General features: G+C 45.2%; 37 non-coding genes across 37 annotated transcripts; all 37 read right to left on the reverse strand.

Annotated features, from left to right (window-relative positions):
• Nucleotides 1–149: 149 nt before the first annotated feature.
• Nucleotides 150–268, reverse strand: LOC144985148 (5S ribosomal RNA). Its single transcript, XR_013648976.1, has one exon. It is a non-coding gene; the product is annotated as a 5S ribosomal RNA (ribosomal RNA).
• A 407-nt stretch (nucleotides 269–675) lies between these two features.
• LOC144985149 (5S ribosomal RNA) lies at nucleotides 676–794 on the reverse strand. The gene has a single exon (XR_013648977.1). It is a non-coding gene; the product is annotated as a 5S ribosomal RNA (ribosomal RNA).
• A 407-nt stretch (nucleotides 795–1201) lies between these two features.
• On the reverse strand, nucleotides 1202–1320 carry LOC144985150 (5S ribosomal RNA). Its single transcript, XR_013648978.1, has one exon. It is a non-coding gene; the product is annotated as a 5S ribosomal RNA (ribosomal RNA).
• Nucleotides 1321–1727: 407 nt separating this feature from the next.
• LOC144985151 (5S ribosomal RNA) lies at nucleotides 1728–1846 on the reverse strand. The gene has a single exon (XR_013648979.1). It is a non-coding gene; the product is annotated as a 5S ribosomal RNA (ribosomal RNA).
• Nucleotides 1847–2253: 407 nt separating this feature from the next.
• LOC144985153 (5S ribosomal RNA) lies at nucleotides 2254–2372 on the reverse strand. The gene has a single exon (XR_013648981.1). It is a non-coding gene; the product is annotated as a 5S ribosomal RNA (ribosomal RNA).
• A 407-nt stretch (nucleotides 2373–2779) lies between these two features.
• On the reverse strand, nucleotides 2780–2898 carry LOC144985154 (5S ribosomal RNA). Its single transcript, XR_013648982.1, has one exon. It is a non-coding gene; the product is annotated as a 5S ribosomal RNA (ribosomal RNA).
• A 408-nt stretch (nucleotides 2899–3306) lies between these two features.
• LOC144985155 (5S ribosomal RNA) lies at nucleotides 3307–3425 on the reverse strand. Its single transcript, XR_013648983.1, has one exon. It is a non-coding gene; the product is annotated as a 5S ribosomal RNA (ribosomal RNA).
• A 407-nt stretch (nucleotides 3426–3832) lies between these two features.
• On the reverse strand, nucleotides 3833–3951 carry LOC144985156 (5S ribosomal RNA). Its single transcript, XR_013648984.1, has one exon. It is a non-coding gene; the product is annotated as a 5S ribosomal RNA (ribosomal RNA).
• Nucleotides 3952–4376: 425 nt separating this feature from the next.
• LOC144985157 (5S ribosomal RNA) lies at nucleotides 4377–4495 on the reverse strand. The gene has a single exon (XR_013648985.1). It is a non-coding gene; the product is annotated as a 5S ribosomal RNA (ribosomal RNA).
• A 407-nt stretch (nucleotides 4496–4902) lies between these two features.
• On the reverse strand, nucleotides 4903–5021 carry LOC144985159 (5S ribosomal RNA). Its single transcript, XR_013648987.1, has one exon. It is a non-coding gene; the product is annotated as a 5S ribosomal RNA (ribosomal RNA).
• A 425-nt stretch (nucleotides 5022–5446) lies between these two features.
• Nucleotides 5447–5565, reverse strand: LOC144985160 (5S ribosomal RNA). The gene has a single exon (XR_013648988.1). It is a non-coding gene; the product is annotated as a 5S ribosomal RNA (ribosomal RNA).
• A 407-nt stretch (nucleotides 5566–5972) lies between these two features.
• Nucleotides 5973–6091, reverse strand: LOC144985161 (5S ribosomal RNA). The gene has a single exon (XR_013648989.1). It is a non-coding gene; the product is annotated as a 5S ribosomal RNA (ribosomal RNA).
• Nucleotides 6092–6520: 429 nt separating this feature from the next.
• LOC144985162 (5S ribosomal RNA) lies at nucleotides 6521–6639 on the reverse strand. Its single transcript, XR_013648990.1, has one exon. It is a non-coding gene; the product is annotated as a 5S ribosomal RNA (ribosomal RNA).
• Nucleotides 6640–7046: 407 nt separating this feature from the next.
• On the reverse strand, nucleotides 7047–7165 carry LOC144985163 (5S ribosomal RNA). The gene has a single exon (XR_013648991.1). It is a non-coding gene; the product is annotated as a 5S ribosomal RNA (ribosomal RNA).
• Nucleotides 7166–7572: 407 nt separating this feature from the next.
• Nucleotides 7573–7691, reverse strand: LOC144985165 (5S ribosomal RNA). Its single transcript, XR_013648993.1, has one exon. It is a non-coding gene; the product is annotated as a 5S ribosomal RNA (ribosomal RNA).
• Nucleotides 7692–8098: 407 nt separating this feature from the next.
• Nucleotides 8099–8217, reverse strand: LOC144985166 (5S ribosomal RNA). The gene has a single exon (XR_013648994.1). It is a non-coding gene; the product is annotated as a 5S ribosomal RNA (ribosomal RNA).
• A 407-nt stretch (nucleotides 8218–8624) lies between these two features.
• Nucleotides 8625–8743, reverse strand: LOC144985167 (5S ribosomal RNA). The gene has a single exon (XR_013648995.1). It is a non-coding gene; the product is annotated as a 5S ribosomal RNA (ribosomal RNA).
• Nucleotides 8744–9150: 407 nt separating this feature from the next.
• LOC144985168 (5S ribosomal RNA) lies at nucleotides 9151–9269 on the reverse strand. Its single transcript, XR_013648996.1, has one exon. It is a non-coding gene; the product is annotated as a 5S ribosomal RNA (ribosomal RNA).
• A 425-nt stretch (nucleotides 9270–9694) lies between these two features.
• LOC144985169 (5S ribosomal RNA) lies at nucleotides 9695–9813 on the reverse strand. The gene has a single exon (XR_013648997.1). It is a non-coding gene; the product is annotated as a 5S ribosomal RNA (ribosomal RNA).
• A 407-nt stretch (nucleotides 9814–10220) lies between these two features.
• Nucleotides 10221–10339, reverse strand: LOC144985170 (5S ribosomal RNA). Its single transcript, XR_013648998.1, has one exon. It is a non-coding gene; the product is annotated as a 5S ribosomal RNA (ribosomal RNA).
• A 429-nt stretch (nucleotides 10340–10768) lies between these two features.
• On the reverse strand, nucleotides 10769–10887 carry LOC144985171 (5S ribosomal RNA). Its single transcript, XR_013648999.1, has one exon. It is a non-coding gene; the product is annotated as a 5S ribosomal RNA (ribosomal RNA).
• A 407-nt stretch (nucleotides 10888–11294) lies between these two features.
• LOC144985172 (5S ribosomal RNA) lies at nucleotides 11295–11413 on the reverse strand. The gene has a single exon (XR_013649000.1). It is a non-coding gene; the product is annotated as a 5S ribosomal RNA (ribosomal RNA).
• Nucleotides 11414–11820: 407 nt separating this feature from the next.
• On the reverse strand, nucleotides 11821–11939 carry LOC144985173 (5S ribosomal RNA). The gene has a single exon (XR_013649001.1). It is a non-coding gene; the product is annotated as a 5S ribosomal RNA (ribosomal RNA).
• Nucleotides 11940–12346: 407 nt separating this feature from the next.
• On the reverse strand, nucleotides 12347–12465 carry LOC144985174 (5S ribosomal RNA). Its single transcript, XR_013649002.1, has one exon. It is a non-coding gene; the product is annotated as a 5S ribosomal RNA (ribosomal RNA).
• Nucleotides 12466–12872: 407 nt separating this feature from the next.
• LOC144985176 (5S ribosomal RNA) lies at nucleotides 12873–12991 on the reverse strand. The gene has a single exon (XR_013649004.1). It is a non-coding gene; the product is annotated as a 5S ribosomal RNA (ribosomal RNA).
• A 407-nt stretch (nucleotides 12992–13398) lies between these two features.
• LOC144985177 (5S ribosomal RNA) lies at nucleotides 13399–13517 on the reverse strand. Its single transcript, XR_013649005.1, has one exon. It is a non-coding gene; the product is annotated as a 5S ribosomal RNA (ribosomal RNA).
• A 426-nt stretch (nucleotides 13518–13943) lies between these two features.
• Nucleotides 13944–14062, reverse strand: LOC144986200 (5S ribosomal RNA). The gene has a single exon (XR_013650030.1). It is a non-coding gene; the product is annotated as a 5S ribosomal RNA (ribosomal RNA).
• A 425-nt stretch (nucleotides 14063–14487) lies between these two features.
• On the reverse strand, nucleotides 14488–14606 carry LOC144985178 (5S ribosomal RNA). The gene has a single exon (XR_013649006.1). It is a non-coding gene; the product is annotated as a 5S ribosomal RNA (ribosomal RNA).
• Nucleotides 14607–15038: 432 nt separating this feature from the next.
• LOC144986201 (5S ribosomal RNA) lies at nucleotides 15039–15157 on the reverse strand. Its single transcript, XR_013650031.1, has one exon. It is a non-coding gene; the product is annotated as a 5S ribosomal RNA (ribosomal RNA).
• Nucleotides 15158–15554: 397 nt separating this feature from the next.
• LOC144985179 (5S ribosomal RNA) lies at nucleotides 15555–15673 on the reverse strand. The gene has a single exon (XR_013649007.1). It is a non-coding gene; the product is annotated as a 5S ribosomal RNA (ribosomal RNA).
• A 419-nt stretch (nucleotides 15674–16092) lies between these two features.
• LOC144985180 (5S ribosomal RNA) lies at nucleotides 16093–16211 on the reverse strand. Its single transcript, XR_013649008.1, has one exon. It is a non-coding gene; the product is annotated as a 5S ribosomal RNA (ribosomal RNA).
• A 423-nt stretch (nucleotides 16212–16634) lies between these two features.
• Nucleotides 16635–16753, reverse strand: LOC144986202 (5S ribosomal RNA). Its single transcript, XR_013650032.1, has one exon. It is a non-coding gene; the product is annotated as a 5S ribosomal RNA (ribosomal RNA).
• A 425-nt stretch (nucleotides 16754–17178) lies between these two features.
• On the reverse strand, nucleotides 17179–17297 carry LOC144985181 (5S ribosomal RNA). Its single transcript, XR_013649009.1, has one exon. It is a non-coding gene; the product is annotated as a 5S ribosomal RNA (ribosomal RNA).
• A 432-nt stretch (nucleotides 17298–17729) lies between these two features.
• LOC144986203 (5S ribosomal RNA) lies at nucleotides 17730–17848 on the reverse strand. Its single transcript, XR_013650033.1, has one exon. It is a non-coding gene; the product is annotated as a 5S ribosomal RNA (ribosomal RNA).
• A 397-nt stretch (nucleotides 17849–18245) lies between these two features.
• Nucleotides 18246–18364, reverse strand: LOC144985182 (5S ribosomal RNA). Its single transcript, XR_013649010.1, has one exon. It is a non-coding gene; the product is annotated as a 5S ribosomal RNA (ribosomal RNA).
• A 427-nt stretch (nucleotides 18365–18791) lies between these two features.
• On the reverse strand, nucleotides 18792–18910 carry LOC144985183 (5S ribosomal RNA). Its single transcript, XR_013649011.1, has one exon. It is a non-coding gene; the product is annotated as a 5S ribosomal RNA (ribosomal RNA).
• A 425-nt stretch (nucleotides 18911–19335) lies between these two features.
• LOC144985184 (5S ribosomal RNA) lies at nucleotides 19336–19454 on the reverse strand. Its single transcript, XR_013649012.1, has one exon. It is a non-coding gene; the product is annotated as a 5S ribosomal RNA (ribosomal RNA).
• Nucleotides 19455–19601: the final 147 nt, after the last annotated feature.

The following is a 19601-nucleotide window of genomic DNA, read 5'->3' on the forward strand; positions in this document are numbered from 1 at the left end:
GAAGCTACCTGATTACTTTACATGAGGCAAAAGTTGTTTATTAAAAAAAAAAAAAAAAAAAAAGAAAAAGAAAAAGAAAAAAACCTTAGGTGAACTTTGAAGCAGATTTTGGAAGAACACCCTCTGCTGGTTGGGAGGAAGAGATGGAAAACTTACAGCACCTGGTATTCCCAAGCGGTCTCCCATCCAGGTACTAACCAGGCCCAACCCTGTTTGGCTTCCGAGATCGGACGAGATCGGGCGGGTCCAGAGTGGTGTGGCCGTAAGCACTTGCCAGTGTCCAGCAAAGCCTCTTGGCCACTCAATCTCAAGGTTTTCCTGCTTAAAGCTACAGGCTTGCCATTGTGTCCTCCTGATTAACACACCTGCTGACTAGACACACCCACCTGCTGCAAAAACCATGCCATTTCACCTCTCCTCTGCAAAATCAGCCTTGGTTTAAACACACACAAAGTCTGAACAGAAACACTGCTAACATCTGCTCATTGTAACAGGTGGGTGTAATTAGGCTAAAGGTTATGCATTGACACCTTGATTCTGATTGCTCTGAAGCTACCTGATTACTTTACATGAGGCAAAAGTTGTTTATTAAAAAAAAAAAAAAAAAAACCTTAGGTGAACTTTGAAGCAGATTTTGGAAGAACACCCTCTGCTGGTTGGGAGGAAAAGATGGAAAACTTACAGCACCTGGTATTCCCAAGCGGTCTCCCATCCAGGTACTAACCAGGCCCAACCCTGTTTGGCTTCCGAGATCGGACGAGATCGGGCGGGTCCAGAGTGGTGTGGCCGTAAGCACTTGCCAGTGTCCAGCAAAGCCTCTTGGCCACTCAATCTCAAGGTTTTCCTGCTTAAAGCTACAGGCTTGCCATTGTGTCCTCCTGATTAACACACCTGCTGACTAGACACACCCACCTGCTGCAAAAACCATGCCATTTCACCTCTCCTCTGCAAAATCAGCCTTGGTTTAAACACACACAAAGTCTGAACAGAAACACTGCTAACATCTGCTCATTGTAACAGGTGGGTGTAATTAGGCTAAAGGTTATGCATTGACACCTTGATTCTGATTGCTCTGAAGCTACCTGATTACTTTACATGAGGCAAAAGTTGTTTATTAAAAAAAAAAAAAAAAAAACCTTAGGTGAACTTTGAAGCAGATTTTGGAAGAACACCCTCTGCTGGTTGGGAGGAAAAGATGGAAAACTTACAGCACCTGGTATTCCCAAGCGGTCTCCCATCCAGGTACTAACCAGGCCCAACCCTGTTTGGCTTCCGAGATCGGACGAGATCGGGCGGGTCCAGAGTGGTGTGGCCGTAAGCACTTGCCAGTGTCCAGCAAAGCCTCTTGGCCACTCAATCTCAAGGTTTTCCTGCTTAAAGCTACAGGCTTGCCATTGTGTCCTCCTGATTAACACACCTGCTGACTAGACACACCCACCTGCTGCAAAAACCATGCCATTTCACCTCTCCTCTGCAAAATCAGCCTTGGTTTAAACACACACAAAGTCTGAACAGAAACACTGCTAACATCTGCTCATTGTAACAGGTGGGTGTAATTAGGCTAAAGGTTATGCATTGACACCTTGATTCTGATTGCTCTGAAGCTACCTGATTACTTTACATGAGGCAAAAGTTGTTTATTAAAAAAAAAAAAAAAAAAACCTTAGGTGAACTTTGAAGCAGATTTTGGAAGAACACCCTCTGCTGGTTGGGAGGAAAAGATGGAAAACTTACAGCACCTGGTATTCCCAAGCGGTCTCCCATCCAGGTACTAACCAGGCCCAACCCTGTTTGGCTTCCGAGATCGGACGAGATCGGGCGGGTCCAGAGTGGTGTGGCCGTAAGCACTTGCCAGTGTCCAGCAAAGCCTCTTGGCCACTCAATCTCAAGGTTTTCCTGCTTAAAGCTACAGGCTTGCCATTGTGTCCTCCTGATTAACACACCTGCTGACTAGACACACCCACCTGCTGCAAAAACCATGCCATTTCACCTCTCCTCTGCAAAATCAGCCTTGGTTTAAACACACACAAAGTCTGAACAGAAACACTGCTAACATCTGCTCATTGTAACAGGTGGGTGTAATTAGGCTAAAGGTTATGCATTGACACCTTGATTCTGATTGCTCTGAAGCTACCTGATTACTTTACATGAGGCAAAAGTTGTTTATTAAAAAAAAAAAAAAAAAAACCTTAGGTGAACTTTGAAGCAGATTTTGGAAGAACACCCTCTGCTGGTTGGGAGGAAAAGATGGAAAACTTACAGCACCTGGTATTCCCAAGCGGTCTCCCATCCAGGTACTAACCAGGCCCAACCCTGTTTGGCTTCCGAGATCGGACGAGATCGGGCGGGTCCAGAGTGGTGTGGCCGTAAGCACTTGCCAGTGTCCAGCAAAGCCTCTTGGCCACTCAATCTCAAGGTTTTCCTGCTTAAAGCTACAGGCTTGCCATTGTGTCCTCCTGATTAACACACCTGCTGACTAGACACACCCACCTGCTGCAAAAACCATGCCATTTCACCTCTCCTCTGCAAAATCAGCCTTGGTTTAAACACACACAAAGTCTGAACAGAAACACTGCTAACATCTGCTCATTGTAACAGGTGGGTGTAATTAGGCTAAAGGTTATGCATTGACACCTTGATTCTGATTGCTCTGAAGCTACCTGATTACTTTACATGAGGCAAAAGTTGTTTATTAAAAAAAAAAAAAAAAAAACCTTAGGTGAACTTTGAAGCAGATTTTGGAAGAACACCCTCTGCTGGTTGGGAGGAAAAGATGGAAAACTTACAGCACCTGGTATTCCCAAGCGGTCTCCCATCCAGGTACTAACCAGGCCCAACCCTGTTTGGCTTCCGAGATCGGACGAGATCGGGCGGGTCCAGAGTGGTGTGGCCGTAAGCACTTGCCAGTGTCCAGCAAAGCCTCTTGGCCAGTGAATCTCAAAGTTTTCCTGCTTAAACTTCCAAGCATGCCATCGTGTCCTTCTGATTAACACACCTGCTGATTAGACACACCCACCTGCTGCAAAAACCATGCCATTTCACCTCTCCTCTGCAAAATCAGCCTTGGTTTAAACACACACAAAGTCTGAACAGAAACACTGCTAACATCTGCTCATTGTAACAGGTGGGTGTAATTAGGCTAAAGGTTATGCATTGACACCTTGATTCTGATTGCTCTGAAGCTACCTGATTACTTTACATGAGGCAAAAGTTGTTTATTAAAAAAAAAAAAAAAAAAAACCTTAGGTGAACTTTGAAGCAGATTTTGGAAGAACACCCTCTGCTGGTTGGGAGGAAAAGATGGAAAACTTACAGCACCTGGTATTCCCAAGCGGTCTCCCATCCAGGTACTAACCAGGCCCAACCCTGTTTGGCTTCCGAGATCGGACGAGATCGGGCGGGTCCAGAGTGGTGTGGCCGTAAGCACTTGCCAGTGTCCAGCAAAGCCTCTTGGCCAGTGAATCTCAAAGTTTTCCTGCTTAAACTTCCAAGCATGCCATCGTGTCCTTCTGATTAACACACCTGCTGATTAGACACACCCACCTGCTGCAAAAACCATGCCATTTCACCTCTCCTCTGCAAAATCAGCCTTGGTTTAAACACACACAAAGTCTGAACAGAAACACTGCTAACATCTGCTCATTATAACAGGTGGGTGTAATTAGGCTAAAGGTTATGCATTGACACCTTGATTCTGATTGCTCTGAAGCTACCTGATTACTTTACATGAGGCAAAAGTTGTTTATTAAAAAAAAAAAAAAAAAAACCTTAGGTGAACTTTGAAGCAGATTTTGGAAGAACACCCTCTGCTGGTTGGGAGGAAAAGATGGAAAACTTACAGCACCTGGTATTCCCAAGCGGTCTCCCATCCAGGTACTAACCAGGCCCAACCCTGTTTGGCTTCCGAGATCGGACGAGATCGGGCGGGTCCAGAGTGGTGTGGCCGTAAGCACTTGCCAGTGTCCAGCAAAGCCTCTTGGCCAGTGAATCTCAAAGTTTTCCTGCTTAAACTTCCAAGCATGCCATCGTGTCCTTCTGATTAACACACCTGCTGATTAGACACACCCACCTGCTGCAAAAACCATGCCATTTCACCTCTCCTCTGCAAAATCAGCCTTGGTTTAAACACACACAAAGTCTGAACAGAAACACTGCTAACATCTGCTCATTATAACAGGTGGGTGTAATTAGGCTAAAGGTTATGCATTGACACCTTGATTCTGATTGCTCTGAAGCTACCTGATTACTTTACATGAGGCAAAAGTTGTTTATTAAAAAAAAAAAAAAAAAAAAAAAGAAAAAGAAAAAAACCTTAGGTGAACTTTGAAGCAGATTTTGGAAGAACACCCTCTGCTGGTTGGGAGGAAAAGATGGAAAACTTACAGCACCTGGTATTCCCAAGCGGTCTCCCATCCAGGTACTAACCAGGCCCAACCCTGTTTGGCTTCCGAGATCGGACGAGATCGGGCGGGTCCAGAGTGGTGTGGCCGTAAGCACTTGCCAGTGTCCAGCAAAGCCTCTTGGCCACTCAATCTCAAGGTTTTCCTGCTTAAAGCTACAGGCTTGCCATTGTGTCCTCCTGATTAACACACCTGCTGACTAGACACACCCACCTGCTGCAAAAACCATGCCATTTCACCTCTCCTCTGCAAAATCAGCCTTGGTTTAAACACACACAAAGTCTGAACAGAAACACTGCTAACATCTGCTCATTGTAACAGGTGGGTGTAATTAGGCTAAAGGTTATGCATTGACACCTTGATTCTGATTGCTCTGAAGCTACCTGATTACTTTACATGAGGCAAAAGTTGTTTATTAAAAAAAAAAAAAAAAAAACCTTAGGTGAACTTTGAAGCAGATTTTGGAAGAACACCCTCTGCTGGTTGGGAGGAAAAGATGGAAAACTTACAGCACCTGGTATTCCCAAGCGGTCTCCCATCCAGGTACTAACCAGGCCCAACCCTGTTTGGCTTCCGAGATCGGACGAGATCGGGCGGGTCCAGAGTGGTGTGGCCGTAAGCACTTGCCAGTGTCCAGCAAAGCCTCTTGGCCACTCAATCTCAAGGTTTTCCTGCTTAAAGCTACAGGCTTGCCATTGTGTCCTCCTGATTAACACACCTGCTGACTAGACACACCCACCTGCTGCAAAAACCATGCCATTTCACCTCTCCTCTGCAAAATCAGCCTTGGTTTAAACACACACAAAGTCTGAACAGAAACACTGCTAACATCTGCTCATTGTAACAGGTGGGTGTAATTAGGCTAAAGGTTATGCATTGACACCTTGATTCTGATTGCTCTGAAGCTACCTGATTACTTTACATGAGGCAAAAGTTGTTTATTAAAAAAAAAAAAAAAAAAAAAAAGAAAAAGAAAAAAACCTTAGGTGAACTTTGAAGCAGATTTTGGAAGAACACCCTCTGCTGGTTGGGAGGAAGAGATGGAAAACTTACAGCACCTGGTATTCCCAAGCGGTCTCCCATCCAGGTACTAACCAGGCCCAACCCTGTTTGGCTTCCGAGATCGGACGAGATCGGGCGGGTCCAGAGTGGTGTGGCCGTAAGCACTTGCCAGTGTCCAGCAAAGCCTCTTGGCCACTCAATCTCAAGGTTTTCCTGCTTAAAGCTACAGGCTTGCCATTGTGTCCTCCTGATTAACACACCTGCTGACTAGACACACCCACCTGCTGCAAAAACCATGCCATTTCACCTCTCCTCTGCAAAATCAGCCTTGGTTTAAACACACACAAAGTCTGAACAGAAACACTGCTAACATCTGCTCATTGTAACAGGTGGGTGTAATTAGGCTAAAGGTTATGCATTGACACCTTGATTCTGATTGCTCTGAAGCTACCTGATTACTTTACATGAGGCAAAAGTTGTTTATTAAAAAAAAAAAAAAAAAAACCTTAGGTGAACTTTGAAGCAGATTTTGGAAGAACACCCTCTGCTGGTTGGGAGGAAAAGATGGAAAACTTACAGCACCTGGTATTCCCAAGCGGTCTCCCATCCAGGTACTAACCAGGCCCAACCCTGTTTGGCTTCCGAGATCGGACGAGATCGGGCGGGTCCAGAGTGGTGTGGCCGTAAGCACTTGCCAGTGTCCAGCAAAGCCTCTTGGCCACTCAATCTCAAGGTTTTCCTGCTTAAAGCTACAGGCTTGCCATTGTGTCCTCCTGATTAACACACCTGCTGACTAGACACACCCACCTGCTGCAAAAACCATGCCATTTCACCTCTCCTCTGCAAAATCAGCCTTGGTTTAAACACACACAAAGTCTGAACAGAAACACTGCTAACATCTGCTCATTGTAACAGGTGGGTGTAATTAGGCTAAAGGTTATGCATTGACACCTTGATTCTGATTGCTCTGAAGCTACCTGATTACTTTACATGAGGCAAAAGTTGTTTATTAAAAAAAAAAAAAAAAAAAAAGAAAAAGAAAAAGAAAAAAACCTTAGGTGAACTTTGAAGCAGATTTTGGAAGAACACCCTCTGCTGGTTGGGAGGAAGAGATGGAAAACTTACAGCACCTGGTATTCCCAAGCGGTCTCCCATCCAGGTACTAACCAGGCCCAACCCTGTTTGGCTTCCGAGATCGGACGAGATCGGGCGGGTCCAGAGTGGTGTGGCCGTAAGCACTTGCCAGTGTCCAGCAAAGCCTCTTGGCCACTCAATCTCAAGGTTTTCCTGCTTAAAGCTACAGGCTTGCCATTGTGTCCTCCTGATTAACACACCTGCTGACTAGACACACCCACCTGCTGCAAAAACCATGCCATTTCACCTCTCCTCTGCAAAATCAGCCTTGGTTTAAACACACACAAAGTCTGAACAGAAACACTGCTAACATCTGCTCATTGTAACAGGTGGGTGTAATTAGGCTAAAGGTTATGCATTGACACCTTGATTCTGATTGCTCTGAAGCTACCTGATTACTTTACATGAGGCAAAAGTTGTTTATTAAAAAAAAAAAAAAAAAAACCTTAGGTGAACTTTGAAGCAGATTTTGGAAGAACACCCTCTGCTGGTTGGGAGGAAAAGATGGAAAACTTACAGCACCTGGTATTCCCAAGCGGTCTCCCATCCAGGTACTAACCAGGCCCAACCCTGTTTGGCTTCCGAGATCGGACGAGATCGGGCGGGTCCAGAGTGGTGTGGCCGTAAGCACTTGCCAGTGTCCAGCAAAGCCTCTTGGCCACTCAATCTCAAGGTTTTCCTGCTTAAAGCTACAGGCTTGCCATTGTGTCCTCCTGATTAACACACCTGCTGACTAGACACACCCACCTGCTGCAAAAACCATGCCATTTCACCTCTCCTCTGCAAAATCAGCCTTGGTTTAAACACACACAAAGTCTGAACAGAAACACTGCTAACATCTGCTCATTGTAACAGGTGGGTGTAATTAGGCTAAAGGTTATGCATTGACACCTTGATTCTGATTGCTCTGAAGCTACCTGATTACTTTACATGAGGCAAAAGTTGTTTATTAAAAAAAAAAAAAAAAAAACCTTAGGTGAACTTTGAAGCAGATTTTGGAAGAACACCCTCTGCTGGTTGGGAGGAAAAGATGGAAAACTTACAGCACCTGGTATTCCCAAGCGGTCTCCCATCCAGGTACTAACCAGGCCCAACCCTGTTTGGCTTCCGAGATCGGACGAGATCGGGCGGGTCCAGAGTGGTGTGGCCGTAAGCACTTGCCAGTGTCCAGCAAAGCCTCTTGGCCACTCAATCTCAAGGTTTTCCTGCTTAAAGCTACAGGCTTGCCATTGTGTCCTCCTGATTAACACACCTGCTGACTAGACACACCCACCTGCTGCAAAAACCATGCCATTTCACCTCTCCTCTGCAAAATCAGCCTTGGTTTAAACACACACAAAGTCTGAACAGAAACACTGCTAACATCTGCTCATTGTAACAGGTGGGTGTAATTAGGCTAAAGGTTATGCATTGACACCTTGATTCTGATTGCTCTGAAGCTACCTGATTACTTTACATGAGGCAAAAGTTGTTTATTAAAAAAAAAAAAAAAAAAACCTTAGGTGAACTTTGAAGCAGATTTTGGAAGAACACCCTCTGCTGGTTGGGAGGAAAAGATGGAAAACTTACAGCACCTGGTATTCCCAAGCGGTCTCCCATCCAGGTACTAACCAGGCCCAACCCTGTTTGGCTTCCGAGATCGGACGAGATCGGGCGGGTCCAGAGTGGTGTGGCCGTAAGCACTTGCCAGTGTCCAGCAAAGCCTCTTGGCCACTCAATCTCAAGGTTTTCCTGCTTAAAGCTACAGGCTTGCCATTGTGTCCTCCTGATTAACACACCTGCTGACTAGACACACCCACCTGCTGCAAAAACCATGCCATTTCACCTCTCCTCTGCAAAATCAGCCTTGGTTTAAACACACACAAAGTCTGAACAGAAACACTGCTAACATCTGCTCATTGTAACAGGTGGGTGTAATTAGGCTAAAGGTTATGCATTGACACCTTGATTCTGATTGCTCTGAAGCTACCTGATTACTTTACATGAGGCAAAAGTTGTTTATTAAAAAAAAAAAAAAAAAAACCTTAGGTGAACTTTGAAGCAGATTTTGGAAGAACACCCTCTGCTGGTTGGGAGGAAAAGATGGAAAACTTACAGCACCTGGTATTCCCAAGCGGTCTCCCATCCAGGTACTAACCAGGCCCAACCCTGTTTGGCTTCCGAGATCGGACGAGATCGGGCGGGTCCAGAGTGGTGTGGCCGTAAGCACTTGCCAGTGTCCAGCAAAGCCTCTTGGCCACTCAATCTCAAGGTTTTCCTGCTTAAAGCTACAGGCTTGCCATTGTGTCCTCCTGATTAACACACCTGCTGACTAGACACACCCACCTGCTGCAAAAACCATGCCATTTCACCTCTCCTCTGCAAAATCAGCCTTGGTTTAAACACACACAAAGTCTGAACAGAAACACTGCTAACATCTGCTCATTGTAACAGGTGGGTGTAATTAGGCTAAAGGTTATGCATTGACACCTTGATTCTGATTGCTCTGAAGCTACCTGATTACTTTACATGAGGCAAAAGTTGTTTATTAAAAAAAAAAAAAAAAAAACCTTAGGTGAACTTTGAAGCAGATTTTGGAAGAACACCCTCTGCTGGTTGGGAGGAAAAGATGGAAAACTTACAGCACCTGGTATTCCCAAGCGGTCTCCCATCCAGGTACTAACCAGGCCCAACCCTGTTTGGCTTCCGAGATCGGACGAGATCGGGCGGGTCCAGAGTGGTGTGGCCGTAAGCACTTGCCAGTGTCCAGCAAAGCCTCTTGGCCAGTGAATCTCAAAGTTTTCCTGCTTAAACTTCCAAGCATGCCATCGTGTCCTTCTGATTAACACACCTGCTGATTAGACACACCCACCTGCTGCAAAAACCATGCCATTTCACCTCTCCTCTGCAAAATCAGCCTTGGTTTAAACACACACAAAGTCTGAACAGAAACACTGCTAACATCTGCTCATTATAACAGGTGGGTGTAATTAGGCTAAAGGTTATGCATTGACACCTTGATTCTGATTGCTCTGAAGCTACCTGATTACTTTACATGAGGCAAAAGTTGTTTATTAAAAAAAAAAAAAAAAAAAAAAAGAAAAAGAAAAAAACCTTAGGTGAACTTTGAAGCAGATTTTGGAAGAACACCCTCTGCTGGTTGGGAGGAAAAGATGGAAAACTTACAGCACCTGGTATTCCCAAGCGGTCTCCCATCCAGGTACTAACCAGGCCCAACCCTGTTTGGCTTCCGAGATCGGACGAGATCGGGCGGGTCCAGAGTGGTGTGGCCGTAAGCACTTGCCAGTGTCCAGCAAAGCCTCTTGGCCACTCAATCTCAAGGTTTTCCTGCTTAAAGCTACAGGCTTGCCATTGTGTCCTCCTGATTAACACACCTGCTGACTAGACACACCCACCTGCTGCAAAAACCATGCCATTTCACCTCTCCTCTGCAAAATCAGCCTTGGTTTAAACACACACAAAGTCTGAACAGAAACACTGCTAACATCTGCTCATTGTAACAGGTGGGTGTAATTAGGCTAAAGGTTATGCATTGACACCTTGATTCTGATTGCTCTGAAGCTACCTGATTACTTTACATGAGGCAAAAGTTGTTTATTAAAAAAAAAAAAAAAAAAACCTTAGGTGAACTTTGAAGCAGATTTTGGAAGAACACCCTCTGCTGGTTGGGAGGAAAAGATGGAAAACTTACAGCACCTGGTATTCCCAAGCGGTCTCCCATCCAGGTACTAACCAGGCCCAACCCTGTTTGGCTTCCGAGATCGGACGAGATCGGGCGGGTCCAGAGTGGTGTGGCCGTAAGCACTTGCCAGTGTCCAGCAAAGCCTCTTGGCCACTCAATCTCAAGGTTTTCCTGCTTAAAGCTACAGGCTTGCCATTGTGTCCTCCTGATTAACACACCTGCTGACTAGACACACCCACCTGCTGCAAAAACCATGCCATTTCACCTCTCCTCTGCAAAATCAGCCTTGGTTTAAACACACACAAAGTCTGAACAGAAACACTGCTAACATCTGCTCATTGTAACAGGTGGGTGTAATTAGGCTAAAGGTTATGCATTGACACCTTGATTCTGATTGCTCTGAAGCTACCTGATTACTTTACATGAGGCAAAAGTTGTTTATTAAAAAAAAAAAAAAAAAAAAAGAAAAAGAAAAAGAAAAAAACCTTAGGTGAACTTTGAAGCAGATTTTGGAAGAACACCCTCTGCTGGTTGGGAGGAAGAGATGGAAAACTTACAGCACCTGGTATTCCCAAGCGGTCTCCCATCCAGGTACTAACCAGGCCCAACCCTGTTTGGCTTCCGAGATCGGACGAGATCGGGCGGGTCCAGAGTGGTGTGGCCGTAAGCACTTGCCAGTGTCCAGCAAAGCCTCTTGGCCACTCAATCTCAAGGTTTTCCTGCTTAAAGCTACAGGCTTGCCATTGTGTCCTCCTGATTAACACACCTGCTGACTAGACACACCCACCTGCTGCAAAAACCATGCCATTTCACCTCTCCTCTGCAAAATCAGCCTTGGTTTAAACACACACAAAGTCTGAACAGAAACACTGCTAACATCTGCTCATTGTAACAGGTGGGTGTAATTAGGCTAAAGGTTATGCATTGACACCTTGATTCTGATTGCTCTGAAGCTACCTGATTACTTTACATGAGGCAAAAGTTGTTTATTAAAAAAAAAAAAAAAAAAACCTTAGGTGAACTTTGAAGCAGATTTTGGAAGAACACCCTCTGCTGGTTGGGAGGAAAAGATGGAAAACTTACAGCACCTGGTATTCCCAAGCGGTCTCCCATCCAGGTACTAACCAGGCCCAACCCTGTTTGGCTTCCGAGATCGGACGAGATCGGGCGGGTCCAGAGTGGTGTGGCCGTAAGCACTTGCCAGTGTCCAGCAAAGCCTCTTGGCCACTCAATCTCAAGGTTTTCCTGCTTAAAGCTACAGGCTTGCCATTGTGTCCTCCTGATTAACACACCTGCTGACTAGACACACCCACCTGCTGCAAAAACCATGCCATTTCACCTCTCCTCTGCAAAATCAGCCTTGGTTTAAACACACACAAAGTCTGAACAGAAACACTGCTAACATCTGCTCATTGTAACAGGTGGGTGTAATTAGGCTAAAGGTTATGCATTGACACCTTGATTCTGATTGCTCTGAAGCTACCTGATTACTTTACATGAGGCAAAAGTTGTTTATTAAAAAAAAAAAAAAAAAAACCTTAGGTGAACTTTGAAGCAGATTTTGGAAGAACACCCTCTGCTGGTTGGGAGGAAAAGATGGAAAACTTACAGCACCTGGTATTCCCAAGCGGTCTCCCATCCAGGTACTAACCAGGCCCAACCCTGTTTGGCTTCCGAGATCGGACGAGATCGGGCGGGTCCAGAGTGGTGTGGCCGTAAGCACTTGCCAGTGTCCAGCAAAGCCTCTTGGCCACTCAATCTCAAGGTTTTCCTGCTTAAAGCTACAGGCTTGCCATTGTGTCCTCCTGATTAACACACCTGCTGACTAGACACACCCACCTGCTGCAAAAACCATGCCATTTCACCTCTCCTCTGCAAAATCAGCCTTGGTTTAAACACACACAAAGTCTGAACAGAAACACTGCTAACATCTGCTCATTGTAACAGGTGGGTGTAATTAGGCTAAAGGTTATGCATTGACACCTTGATTCTGATTGCTCTGAAGCTACCTGATTACTTTACATGAGGCAAAAGTTGTTTATTAAAAAAAAAAAAAAAAAAACCTTAGGTGAACTTTGAAGCAGATTTTGGAAGAACACCCTCTGCTGGTTGGGAGGAAAAGATGGAAAACTTACAGCACCTGGTATTCCCAAGCGGTCTCCCATCCAGGTACTAACCAGGCCCAACCCTGTTTGGCTTCCGAGATCGGACGAGATCGGGCGGGTCCAGAGTGGTGTGGCCGTAAGCACTTGCCAGTGTCCAGCAAAGCCTCTTGGCCACTCAATCTCAAGGTTTTCCTGCTTAAAGCTACAGGCTTGCCATTGTGTCCTCCTGATTAACACACCTGCTGACTAGACACACCCACCTGCTGCAAAAACCATGCCATTTCACCTCTCCTCTGCAAAATCAGCCTTGGTTTAAACACACACAAAGTCTGAACAGAAACACTGCTAACATCTGCTCATTGTAACAGGTGGGTGTAATTAGGCTAAAGGTTATGCATTGACACCTTGATTCTGATTGCTCTGAAGCTACCTGATTACTTTACATGAGGCAAAAGTTGTTTATTAAAAAAAAAAAAAAAAAAACCTTAGGTGAACTTTGAAGCAGATTTTGGAAGAACACCCTCTGCTGGTTGGGAGGAAAAGATGGAAAACTTACAGCACCTGGTATTCCCAAGCGGTCTCCCATCCAGGTACTAACCAGGCCCAACCCTGTTTGGCTTCCGAGATCGGACGAGATCGGGCGGGTCCAGAGTGGTGTGGCCGTAAGCACTTGCCAGTGTCCAGCAAAGCCTCTTGGCCACTCAATCTCAAGGTTTTCCTGCTTAAAGCTACAGGCTTGCCATTGTGTCCTCCTGATTAACACACCTGCTGACTAGACACACCCACCTGCTGCAAAAACCATGCCATTTCACCTCTCCTCTGCAAAATCAGCCTTGGTTTAAACACACACAAAGTCTGAACAGAAACACTGCTAACATCTGCTCATTGTAACAGGTGGGTGTAATTAGGCTAAAGGTTATGCATTGACACCTTGATTCTGATTGCTCTGAAGCTACCTGATTACTTTACATGAGGCAAAAGTTGTTTATTAAAAAAAAAAAAAAAAAAACCTTAGGTGAACTTTGAAGCAGATTTTGGAAGAACACCCTCTGCTGGTTGGGAGGAAAAGATGGAAAACTTACAGCACCTGGTATTCCCAAGCGGTCTCCCATCCAGGTACTAACCAGGCCCAACCCTGTTTGGCTTCCGAGATCGGACGAGATCGGGCGGGTCCAGAGTGGTGTGGCCGTAAGCACTTGCCAGTGTCCAGCAAAGCCTCTTGGCCACTCAATCTCAAGGTTTTCCTGCTTAAAGCTACAGGCTTGCCATTGTGTCCTCCTGATTAACACACCTGCTGACTAGACACACCCACCTGCTGCAAAAACCATGCCATTTCACCTCTCCTCTGCAAAATCAGCCTTGGTTTAAACACACACAAAGTCTGAACAGAAACACTGCTAACATCTGCTCATTGTAACAGGTGGGTGTAATTAGGCTAAAGGTTATGCATTGACACCTTGATTCTGATTGCTCTGAAGCTACCTGATTACTTTACATGAGGCAAAAGTTGTTTATTAAAAAAAAAAAAAAGAAAAAAAAAGAAAAAGAAAAAAACCTTAGGTGAACTTTGAAGCAGATTTTGGAAGAACACCCTCTGCTGGTTGGGAGGAAAAGATGGAAAACTTACAGCACCTGGTATTCCCAAGCGGTCTCCCATCCAGGTACTAACCAGGCCCAACCCTGATTGGCTTCCGAGATCGGACGAGATCGGGCGGGTCCAGAGTGGTGTGGCCGTAAGCACTTGCCAGTGTCCAGCAAAGCCTCTTGGCCAGTGAATCTCAAAGTTTTCCTGCTTAAACTTCCAAGCATGCCATCGTGTCCTTCTGATTAACACACCTGCTGATTAGACACACCCACCTGCTGCAAAAACCATGCCATTTCACCTCTCCTCTGCAAAATCAGCCTTGGTTTAAACACACACAAAGTCTGAACAGAAACACTGCTAACATCTGCTCATTATAACAGGTGGGTGTAATTAGGCTAAAGGTTATGCATTGACACCTTGATTCTGATTGCTCTGAAGCTACCTGATTACTTTACATGAGGCAAAAGTTGTTTATTAAAAAAAAAAAAAAAAAAAAAAAGAAAAAGAAAAAAACCTTAGGTGAACTTTGAAGCAGATTTTGGAAGAACACCCTCTGCTGGTTGGGAGGAAAAGATGGAAAACTTACAGCACCTGGTATTCCCAAGCGGTCTCCCATCCAGGTACTAACCAGGCCCAACCCTGTTTGGCTTCCGAGATCGGACGAGATCGGGCGGGTCCAGAGTGGTGTGGCCGTAAGCACTTGCCAGTGTCCAGCAAAGCCTCTTGGCCAGTGAATCTCAAAGTTTTCCTGCTTAAACTTCCAAGCATGCCATCGTGTCCTTCTGATTAACACACCTGCTGATTAGACACACCCACCTGCTGCAAAAACCATGCCATTTCACCTCTCCTCTGCAAAATCAGCCTTGGTTTAAACACACACAAAGTCTGAACAGAAACACTGCTAACATCTGCTCATTATAACAGGTGGGTGTAATTAGGCTAAAGGTTATGCATTGACACCTTGATTCTGATTGCTCTGAAGCTACCTGATTACTTTACATGAGGCAAAAGTTGTTTATTAAAAAAAAAAAAAAAAAAAAAAAAAAAAAGAAAAAAGAAAAAAACCTAAAGTGAACTTTGAAGAAGATATTGGAAGAACACCCTCTGCTGGTTGGGAGGAAAAGATGGAAAACTTACAGCACCTGGTATTCCCAAGCGGTCTCCCATCCAGGTACTAACCAGGCCCAACCCTGATTGGCTTCCGAGATCGGACGAGATCGGGCGGGTCCAGAGTGGTGTGGCCGTAAGCACTTGCCAGTGTCCAGCAAAGCCTCTTGGCCAGCGAATCTCAACGTTTTCCAGCTTAAAGGTCCAAGCATTTCATCGTGTCCTTCTGATTAACACACCTGCTGATTGGACACACCCACCTGCTGCAAAAACCATGCCATTTCAGCTCACCTCTGCAAAAACAGCCTTGGTTACACTCACAAAGTCTGAACAGAAGCACTGCTAACATCTGCTCATTATAACAGGTGGAGTAATTAGGCTAAAGGTTATGCATTTACACCTTGGCACTGAATGCTCTGAAGCTACCTGATTACTTTACACGAGGCAAAAGTTGCTTATTAAAAAGAAAAAAACCTTAGGTGAACTTTGAAGCAGATTTTGGAAGAACACCCTCTGCTGGTTGGGAGGAAAAGATGGAAAACTTACAGCACCTGGTATTCCCAAGCGGTCTCCCATCCAGGTACTAACCAGGCCCAACCCTGTTTGGCTTCCGAGATCGGACGAGATCGGGCGGGTCCAGAGTGGTGTGGCCGTAAGCACTTGCCAGTGTCCAGCAAAGCCTCTTGGCCAGTGAATCTCAAAGTTTTCCTGCTTAAACTTCCAAGCATGCCATCGTGTCCTTCTGATTAACACACCTGCTGATTAGACACACCCACCTGCTGCAAAAACCATGCCATTTCAGCTCACCTCTGCAAAATCAGCCTTGGTTTAAACACACACAAAGTCTGAACAGAAACACTGCTAACATCTGCTCATTATAACAGGTGGGTGTAATTAGGCTAAAGGTTATGCATTGACACCTTGATTCTGATTGCTCTGAAGCTACCTGATTACTTTACATGAGGCAAAAGTTGTTTATTAAAAAAAAAAAAAAAAAAAAAAAAAAAAAAACCTTAGGTGAACTTTGAAGCAGATTTTGGAAGAACACCCTCTGCTGGTTGGGAGGAAAAGATGGAAAACTTACAGCACCTGGTATTCCCAAGCGGTCTCCCATCCAGGTACTAACCAGGCCCAACCCTGTTTGGCTTCCGAGATCGGACGAGATCGGGCGGGTCCAGAGTGGTGTGGCCGTAAGCACTTGCCAGTGTCCAGCAAAGCCTCTTGGCCAGCGAATTTCAAAGTTTTCCAGCTTAAAGCTCCAGGCATTTCATCGTGTCCTTCTGATTAACACACCTGCTGATTGGACACACCCACCTGCTGCAAAAACCATGCCATTTCAGCTCACCTCTGCAAAAACAGCCTTGGTTACACTCACAAAGTCTGAACAGAAACACTGCTAACATCTGCTCATTATAACAGGTGGGTGTAATTAGGCTAAAAGTTATGCATTGACACCTTGATTCTGATTGCTCTGAAGCTACCTGATTACTTTACATGAGGCAAAAGTTGTTTATTAAAAAAAAAAAAAAGAAAAAAAAAGAAAAAGAAAAAAACCTTAGGTGAACTTTGAAGCAGATTTTGGAAGAACACCCTCTGCTGGTTGGGAGGAAAAGATGGAAAACTTACAGCACCTGGTATTCCCAAGCGGTCTCCCATCCAGGTACTAACCAGGCCCAACCCTGATTGGCTTCCGAGATCGGACGAGATCGGGCGGGTCCAGAGTGGTGTGGCCGTAAGCACTTGCCAGTGTCCAGCAAAGCCTCTTGGCCAGTGAATCTCAAAGTTTTCCTGCTTAAACTTCCAAGCATGCCATCGTGTCCTTCTGATTAACACACCTGCTGATTAGACACACCCACCTGCTGCAAAAACCATGCCATTTCACCTCTCCTCTGCAAAATCAGCCTTGGTTTAAACACACACAAAGTCTGAACAGAAACACTGCTAACATCTGCTCATTATAACAGGTGGGTGTAATTAGGCTAAAGGTTATGCATTGACACCTTGATTCTGATTGCTCTGAAGCTACCTGATTACTTTACATGAGGCAAAAGTTGTTTATTAAAAAAAAAAAAAAAAAAAAAAAGAAAAAGAAAAAAACCTTAGGTGAACTTTGAAGCAGATTTTGGAAGAACACCCTCTGCTGGTTGGGAGGAAAAGATGGAAAACTTACAGCACCTGGTATTCCCAAGCGGTCTCCCATCCAGGTACTAACCAGGCCCAACCCTGTTTGGCTTCCGAGATCGGACGAGATCGGGCGGGTCCAGAGTGGTGTGGCCGTAAGCACTTGCCAGTGTCCAGCAAAGCCTCTTGGCCAGTGAATCTCAAAGTTTTCCTGCTTAAACTTCCAAGCATGCCATCGTGTCCTTCTGATTAACACACCTGCTGATTAGACACACCCACCTGCTGCAAAAACCATGCCATTTCACCTCTCCTCTGCAAAATCAGCCTTGGTTTAAACACACACAAAGTCTGAACAGAAACACTGCTAACATCTGCTCATTATAACAGGTGGGTGTAATTAGGCTAAAGGTTATGCATTGACACCTTGATTCTGATTGCTCTGAAGCTACCTGATTACTTTACATGAGGCAAAAGTTGTTTATTAAAAAAAAAAAAAAAAAAAAAAAAAAAAAGAAAAAAGAAAAAAACCTAAAGTGAACTTTGAAGAAGATATTGGAAGAACACCCTCTGCTGGTTGGGAGGAAAAGATGGAAAACTTACAGCACCTGGTATTCCCAAGCGGTCTCCCATCCAGGTACTAACCAGGCCCAACCCTGATTGGCTTCCGAGATCGGACGAGATCGGGCGGGTCCAGAGTGGTGTGGCCGTAAGCACTTGCCAGTGTCCAGCAAAGCCTCTTGGCCAGCGAATCTCAACGTTTTCCAGCTTAAAGGTCCAAGCATTTCATCGTGTCCTTCTGATTAACACACCTGCTGATTGGACACACCCACCTGCTGCAAAAACCATGCCATTTCAGCTCACCTCTGCAAAAACAGCCTTGGTTACACTCACAAAGTCTGAACAGAAGCACTGCTAACATCTGCTCATTATAACAGGTGGAGTAATTAGGCTAAAGGTTATGCATTTACACCTTGGCACTGAATGCTCTGAAGCTACCTGATTACTTTACACGAGGCAAAAGTTGCTTATTAAAAAGAAAAAAACCTTAGGTGAACTTTGAAGCAGATTTTGGAAGAACACCCTCTGCTGGTTGGGAGGAAAAGATGGAAAACTTACAGCACCTGGTATTCCCAAGCGGTCTCCCATCCAGGTACTAACCAGGCCCAACCCTGTTTGGCTTCCGAGATCGGACGAGATCGGGCGGGTCCAGAGTGGTGTGGCCGTAAGCACTTGCCAGTGTCCAGCAAAGCCTCTTGGCCAGTGAATCTCAAAGTTTTCCTGCTTAAACTTCCAAGCATGCCATCGTGTCCTTCTGATTAACACACCTGCTGATTAGACACACCCACCTGCTGCAAAAACCATGCCATTTCAGCTCACCTCTGCAAAATCAGCCTTGGTTTAAACACACACAAAGTCTGAACAGAAACACTGCTAACATCTGCTCATTATAACAGGTGGGTGTAATTAGGCTAAAGGTTATGCATTGACACCTTGATTCTGATTGCTCTGAAGCTACCTGATTACTTTACATGAGGCAAAAGTTGTTTATTAAAAAAAAAAAAAAAAAAAAAAAAAGAAAAAGAAAAAAACCTTAGGTGAACTTTGAAGCAGATTTTGGAAGAACACCCTCTGCTGGTTGGGAGGAAAAGATGGAAAACTTACAGCACCTGGTATTCCCAAGCGGTCTCCCATCCAGGTACTAACCAGGCCCAACCCTGTTTGGCTTCCGAGATCGGACGAGATCGGGCGGGTCCAGAGTGGTGTGGCCGTAAGCACTTGCCAGTGTCCAGCAAAGCCTCTTGGCCAGTGAATCTCAAAGTTTTCCTGCTTAAACTTCCAAGCATGCCATCGTGTCCTTCTGATTAACACACCTGCTGATTAGACACACCCACCTGCTGCAAAAACCATGCCATTTCACCTCTCCTCTGCAAAATCAGCCTTGGTTTAAACACACACAAAGTCTGAACAGAAACACTGCTAACATCTGCTCATTATAACAGGTGGGTGTAATTAGGCTAAAGGTTATGCATTGACACCTTGATTCTGATTGCTCTGAAGCTACCTGATTACTTTACATGAGGCAAAAGTTGTTTATTAAAAAAAAAAAAAAAAAAAAAAAGAAAAAGAAAAAAACCTTAGGTGAACTTTGAAGCAGATTTTGGAAGAACACCCTCTGCTGGTTGGGAGGAAAAGATGGAAAACTTACAGCACCTGGTATTCCCAAGCGGTCTCCCATCCAGGTACTAACCAGGCCCAACCCTGTTTGGCTTCCGAGATCGGACGAGATCGGGCGGGTCCAGAGTGGTGTGGCCGTAAGCACTTGCCAGTGTCCAGCAAAGCCTCTTGGCCAGTGAATCTCAAAGTTTTCCTGCTTAAACTTCCAAGCATGCCATCGTGTCCTTCTGATTAACACACCTGCTGATTGGACACACCCACCTGCTGCAAAAACCATGCCATTTCAGCTC

This window comes from Oryzias latipes, chromosome 16, assembly GCF_053564925.1.
Source record: "Oryzias latipes strain Hd-rR chromosome 16, Olatipes_Hd-rR_3.1".
NCBI lineage: Eukaryota > Metazoa > Chordata > Actinopteri > Beloniformes > Adrianichthyidae > Oryzias > Oryzias latipes.